The sequence below is a fragment of the Colius striatus genome, chromosome 1 (assembly GCF_028858725.1).
Source record: "Colius striatus isolate bColStr4 chromosome 1, bColStr4.1.hap1, whole genome shotgun sequence".
NCBI classification, from domain to species: Eukaryota; Metazoa; Chordata; class Aves; order Coliiformes; family Coliidae; genus Colius; species Colius striatus.
Genome location: NC_084759.1, coordinates 154,935,626 through 154,941,896, shown reverse-complemented (window position 1 = coordinate 154,941,896; position 6,271 = coordinate 154,935,626). Strand labels below are relative to the sequence as shown.

The following is a 6,271-nucleotide window of genomic DNA, read 5'->3' as shown; positions in this document are numbered from 1 at the left end:
TCTGGGGCAATGTCTCGGGCTGCTTGTTGGAGCCAACCGTCTGTCTTTGGATTTGCCTGTTCAGCACTCTCGGAGGCAGGATGCTGATCTGACTCAGTACTGCTATTCCTCTGATCTCCAATTCTAGAGAAAACGAGGGGTTTTCCTCTCTTTTATTGCGAGTCCCAACTAGAATGCACATAATTACGTTTTTATTTACTTTCCAGACTGCTGTGGCAGGCCCAGGCCTATGCATCAGGGCACTAACAGCAGCCTCGGGAGGGGAACAGCCTCACTGCTGAGGGGTCCATTTCACCCACTCCCATCCCACGCCAACGGAGGCTGCCGAAGCTCCTGCCTCTCCGGCTGCCCTGTGGTCCCCCCAACACCCCACCAGCCGTGAGGCGGCCGTTCCTCTCGGGCAGCCGGCGCCTGCCCCAGGGCCAGCCGCGGCTCCCTTTCCCCGGCCGCAGCGGGCGGTGAGGCCTTCCCGCCTCGGAGCGGGGCCTGGGCAGAGGCCGATCCCACCGAGGCCTCGGGCCCGCGGCGCCGTCTCCTCTCAGGAAACGGGGGCGAGAGCGGCAGCCGCGGTGGGGGGAACGCGACACACGGCGGTGCGCGGGGGCCCGGGGCAGCGCCCTCCCCCGCCGCCTCCCCCTCCAGGCAGCGCTGTGAGATGCCAGAGCCCTCCTCCGCGCCCGGCCCTGCCGAGGGAGCCCGCCCCGCCGGCGGCTCCTCCTCCTCCCCCGCCGCCGCTCTGCCAGCAGCCAGTCGGGCCTGAGACCCGCGCCCGGCTGCGGGGCCTGCCCTGAGCGCCGGCGGAGGGCGGGCAGGGGAGAGGGGAGGAAGAACCAGCAAGGAAAAGCGTCGGAGAGCGAGCCCACCGCGTCACATGAGCTGACAGGACCCGTACCCGCTCCCCTCCGCGCAACAAAGAATCGGGAGCCCGTCTGCCCGCCGCGGGACGGGGCGGGCCGGGCCGGGCCGGGGCTGCCATGGGACGCTGAGGGCCGGCCCCCACAGGTAAGCGGCGGCCGTTACGACGGTTGCCCGCCCGCATCACCTTGCGCGCGAGGGCGCCCCCCACCTCGCGGAGGGGCGGCGGGGAGGTTGGGGGGGGGGGGCAGGTGAGGCTGGGGGCGGGGCGGAGATCTCATCGTGCCGGGGCGGCGAGGGAGGGGGCGGGCACCCCCCCTACTCCTTTTCCCCCACCTCCCTCCCCCGTTTGTTCTGAAGTGACTTTTTTAACCTCTCGGGTTTTGCGTCGCGTCCCGCAAACAGTGTGTGCAGCGTTTACTGAGGGCTTCGTTTGTTTTCAACTGGGCCGTTAGCCCGAGCTCTCCCCGCGCCCCCCGCCCCCCACCTCGGGAACGGGGCGCTGCAGGCGGGCACCCGCCTTTCTCACGACGTCCCTCCGCTAGCTTTGAAGGACGGGCGGCCGCCTCTGGCCGGAGCGCGGGGAGTCCGGCAGACGGGCCTGTCGGCCGCGGGGCAGTCTCTGCGGGGCTGCCGATGCTTCGCGCGGGCGTGCGCTCACCCCCTGGCGCGGGTTTCTGTCCGGCTGTCTGTGTGTGCAGCCGTCCTTCAGTTCCTCCCTAATATTTTTTTAAATGGTGAGCAAACAGTTAATACCGTGTGGTTTTGAGCATTGCCTCCCCACCTCCTTCCTCTCCCTTCGCCCGTGTCGTCTCCCCCATCCGCCCCCCTCCACCTAATTCAACGCGTCGTGACCTTTCTGACTTTTAAGAAAAAAAGCATGACGGTGATCTTTATTTTTGTTAAAGCGCCATCCCCTTTACGAGCTGCCTTTCCCAAGTCAGATGGCTGCTGGCAGCGGTAGGCAGCCCCCCTCCCACCCGGGACATGCCCACCGGGACCGTGGCTGGAAGTTGTTGACAGCGGCGGGGACGCGCGCACATGTGCCACGCGCTCCTCAGCCAGCGGCCTCGCAGCCGCCGAGGCTTACGGCTGGAAACTCCCAGTGGGAGCCCAGGCAGCAGCGTGGTGAGAGACCCGCCGCCGGCTGAAAAATACCCTGGCGAAGCTGGCGTCCGAAGCCTCTTCTTGTTTTAGGAAGAGGTCTCCCCGGGTTTTGCTTGTGTGTGCGTGCTGGGAAGAGTGTTGCGGGTGTAGAGGTCAGAAGTTTGTGAGTGGGAGTAGGAGGTCCTGGGGAGGTAGGCTGGGGCTGCGGGAGGTGCTTGCGAGGATCTACACTGGCACGGGGGCAAACTGGAGATCAGGGAAGAGCAGGCAAGGAGAGAGCACAAGTGTTGGGAACTGGGGTCTGTGGGCTGCCTGGGCAAGGGCCTTGGCCCCACAAGTGCTCTCACCTCTTTGTGTGTATGGCATGGTGTGATGCTGGTGAAGGAAACAGTTGTACGCGTGAGGGTTTTAGTTTGTGGGGGGAGGGGAGTTTCCCCCTCTTTTGTTTTTGGGATTTTTGGTTTTTTTTGGTAATTTAAAAAGTTTGGCCTGTGACCCCTCTCTACTGGGATATGAAAATAATCTCTTCTTGGGCACAGTTAGCATCTTTCATATGCCAAGTGGTCGCTTGGCTTCAGCCATAATGCAGGCGCCCGTTAACCCTGGCTCTGTCCAACTGGGAGTGTCCCTGGGAAGGAGTCTTCCCGTGCACGCTTATCTTGGCTTGTGGGCATGGAGAACAAACCACAGTTCCCTTTTAGAGGGAGGTGCTAGGCCAGCCTTGATAATTGTGTTAAATCTCTTCTCTTTAAGTCAAAATTATATGTAAGTAGAGCTACGAGGTAAGGAGAAACAAGCCACCTGCAGCCCTCTGGTTGCCTGGTGTCTACGAGGGCAGAAACAGCCCTAGTGAAGCCACTTGCATTCAGGCGGTGGGGCAGGACTGTGGTTCAAGCAGTAGGAAACCAATTGCATGCCAGGGAAGGCAGCGGGGGAGAAGGGAAGCAGAGGGTGTGTAGCACTTTCCAGTGAAGCTAACGTGTGCCGAGATGTTTCGCTGCAGGCTTTGGAAAGAAAGAGGATGCATGAGAGAGGAGGTTGGGCCAATACTGCTGTCAGCTGCAACTGTTCAAAGAGGACAAGTTAGCCTGCTCATGCTGCCCCCACCCCAGTGTTTTTAAGGAGTGGCGTTGGGGTCCTTGTCGCCGTCCTTCCGGGTGAACTAGATTTGCAAGTTAATGCGTGTCTTCATGCAAACGTGGACCTGGAGTTTATTTTTAATGAAAGCCATGAATCTTATGTGGTGTGATTTCAGTTTAAGCAGTAAATGTTCCAAAACCAAGCAAGACTCTGAAAGCAGGCAATACTGATTTTAATAGCTCATTTTTCCCAACTTCTCCTTTTCCCAAGATTCTTGTCCTGACCTCCCTTCCCTGTGCGGGTGTCTCTTGGTGTGGTGGGAACACAAAGGAGCTTGTTGATAGCCAGCTCAACTTCTGCTCTTTAGGGCTGAGATTGTGCCTGACTAGTTTTTAATGGAACCAGCTGGGGCCTGGACTGGGACCATGACAGTTTTTTTCATGTGGGTCATTAGCTGTCATGGAAGACTCACGACTGGAGTTGAGAACTTATGTCTTGACAAAATAGGAAGGAATTGGAAAGAAGGAATAGGAATTGTCTTTTCCTCTAGAGTGGACAGGAGGTTTGAAGTGAAAGCTAGTTCATCTGTCCCTTCCCTTCAAAAAAATGTACAGCGCATTTTTGAAACTGAGTCATCAGTTAGTTACAATTTATTTTAAGTATTATTAAGTTATTATGAATCTGATGCACTTTGGCCACATGATCACTGGAAATTGTAAGATGTTCTTGCTCAGATTTGTCCTGGCTGGGCTCAAAAAGGTGATGAGAGTTTCCTTGCTGCAGCTTTTTTACATCCAAGCAGAGCAAAAGTGTCTTGAAAGGCTCGTGGCAACCACCATACGATACCCTCTCTACAGAGGTGCTACAGGAGCAACATAAGCTATCCAGCCTCAACTTTCTGGGTGGGGGTGAGCTGGTAGCGGTTGAGGTTGGAAGCAGCAAGAGATGTGGTATTTTGATACCCTGTGCTCTGGATAAACTGGGAAGGGAGCGTGCAAGGCTCTTGTCCATCAGCCAAGCTTCTGCCAAAGGCTGTGCTGGCTCCCTCTGACAGACCAGCATTACCTTTTGACTCTCTGATACAGCACAGATGTAGCACAGAATTGGATGGGTACGTGGTGTGCAGAGGGCAAATTCCCTCCAAAGTCCCATTTTCATGGGAAGTCATAACAGTGATGCACAGATTCAGGAATGATTATTGGTGTTTGATAACAATGTTGATATTGGTGATTTGTGTAATGCCACAGAGTAAGAGATAAAAGGTTTTAATAACCCATGAACTTGGTTCTCTGCAAGGAAGGCTGTGAATTTGACAGCTCTCCACTAACTGCAAATAGGTGCAAACGTTAATCACTTGAAACAAGTCCTTAAAAATAGGAACAGACACAGATGCAGGCCATAGACAGGAAAGTAAAAGAAGAGCTAATTGCTGTTTTCTTGGTGTGTTTTTAAAATTGTGTTTAATCCTGCATGCATGGTTCTGCGAGTGACCCAGCAGCTCCAGCAGTTTATTCATTTATTTAAAACAGCTTTGTAGTTCACCTTGAAAACCACTTCCTGCCATATGGTTATATTATTTCCCTATGCCACATTTTTTGCTAATTATCAAGACCATTTGCTTTAAAATAGGTGTTTTTAATTTCACAGCCTTGTCTGCCGATCCTGCTTGATCCTGCCCTGGAGTCAAGAGGCTGTGTCTGTTCATTCTCCATGGCAACAGGCTGTGATTTACTTATTTCAATTTAATTAAAAAGCAGCTATCAAATTCTAGGCATCTTATATGTTCCTTATATTAGAAAAATATCAGTAGATCAGTCTCCACAACAGATCTACCAACCTAAAAAATAAAATTCTCAGGCAGAGCCACTAGTTTCCTTCCTAGTCTGTCCCCTTTGGAGGGGTTTAGGAGGAGGGGAGAGCTGTGACCTGTCCTTAGATGGAGCAGATTGGGGGTTGCTGGACTCCCGTAACATTGCTAGTTACATCCCTTCAGGTTGCCTCTCTCCTCCTGTCATTGTGCAGCCTCATTGGGAGGTTTTGGGACTCAATGGGTTGTCATGAACACCCCAGACCTTTCCTGGAAAGGTGAGTGTGGGTTGTGTGCTCTGTGCATGAGCTCCAGCTTGCTCGGGCAGGCGCTTGCTGCAGCAGCTACATCTGCTGAGCTGTTTGCACGGCTGGTGTGAGGTTGTGGTGCCATTGCAGACTTGGGTGGAAATGGCACCAATATCAGTGGGCACGAACATTTGTACTTGCCGCAGTAAAAATGCAGAAAATGGGCAGTTCTGCTAGAAATGTTATGGTGTTTATCAACTCTTCCCATGTGAGAGATTTTACAAGTCCAAATCCCTTGTGTTGTGTTGGGTTTATTGGTCCATCTTGAAGCCTGTCTGTTTTTTGATGCGTGCATGATACAGCTTTTGGGTTTTAGCTGGTCACAGCACAGAAGCCCACAAGGCCCTGTTGATTTAAGCATGCCTGGTATTTGTATGCAGTCTAGAAATGAAGACCTTAATCCTAAATTAGTTTTTCAAGCACAGTGGTTGTACAAACACTAGTTTGTGTTAGTCAAGGATAAGGAAACATATGGGCAATGACAGACCGTTGTTGGCTGAAGAGAGGATGGTGTTAGGAAAGGACCTTTGGGATGGATGGAAGAGTGTGGTGAATTTACTAACCCACAGGGATTAGGTTTGGTAGTAAATGGTTGGAGTGCAACCACTGTAATTAAGGAGTGCCAAAATTAACAGTTGTCTTTTTGTCTTCAATACCAACACCCCAGTTCTTAATAGGATTGTTTTCCCTTGAAGGGCCTGTTCGGATGACTCAGCCTTTGGAGTACCTGTGTGCTGGTAGTGTTTTCTCCTAAGGTGAAGCTGGGTTGTATAACTAGACCCAGGTGCTATTTCTGAGCTCTGCTAATGTGTGGAAGAGGAAAAGTTGGCTGTGCATTTTTATTAAGCCTTAAGGAGCAGTTATCATCAGAAGAGTGCCTGCACAAAACTGCACTTCGGTTTTGGGTTTTTTTCCCCTTAGTATTGCTACTCCCGGTGTTTTTCAAAGTCACCGCTGGGGATTTTAACAACAGATACAGTTTCTTGCTCCTCCTAGCCAGCCCTGCCAAGCCCGCAAGGCTACGGCACAAAATGTTGAACTCTCTCCCAGCTTGCTTATCTTCATTTATTAAAATTGTGTGCAGTTTCTAACTGCAGATTCCTGGTGATCGTGC

The 6,271-nt window shown here is 52.9% G+C and overlaps 1 protein-coding gene across 5 annotated transcripts in view; it reads left to right on the top strand.

The window, feature by feature from the left end:
• Nucleotides 1-744: 744 nt before the first annotated feature.
• TCF20 (transcription factor 20) overlaps nt 745-6,271 on the top strand; it is a 131,869-nt gene continuing 126,342 nt past the window's right edge. For all 5 annotated transcript variants that reach the window (XM_062013566.1, XM_062013604.1, XM_062013585.1 and 2 more), the window contains exon 1: nt 745-1,002. The gene's annotated coding sequence lies outside the window, so the exon portion shown is untranslated. The remainder of the gene's footprint in view (nt 1,003-6,271) is intronic.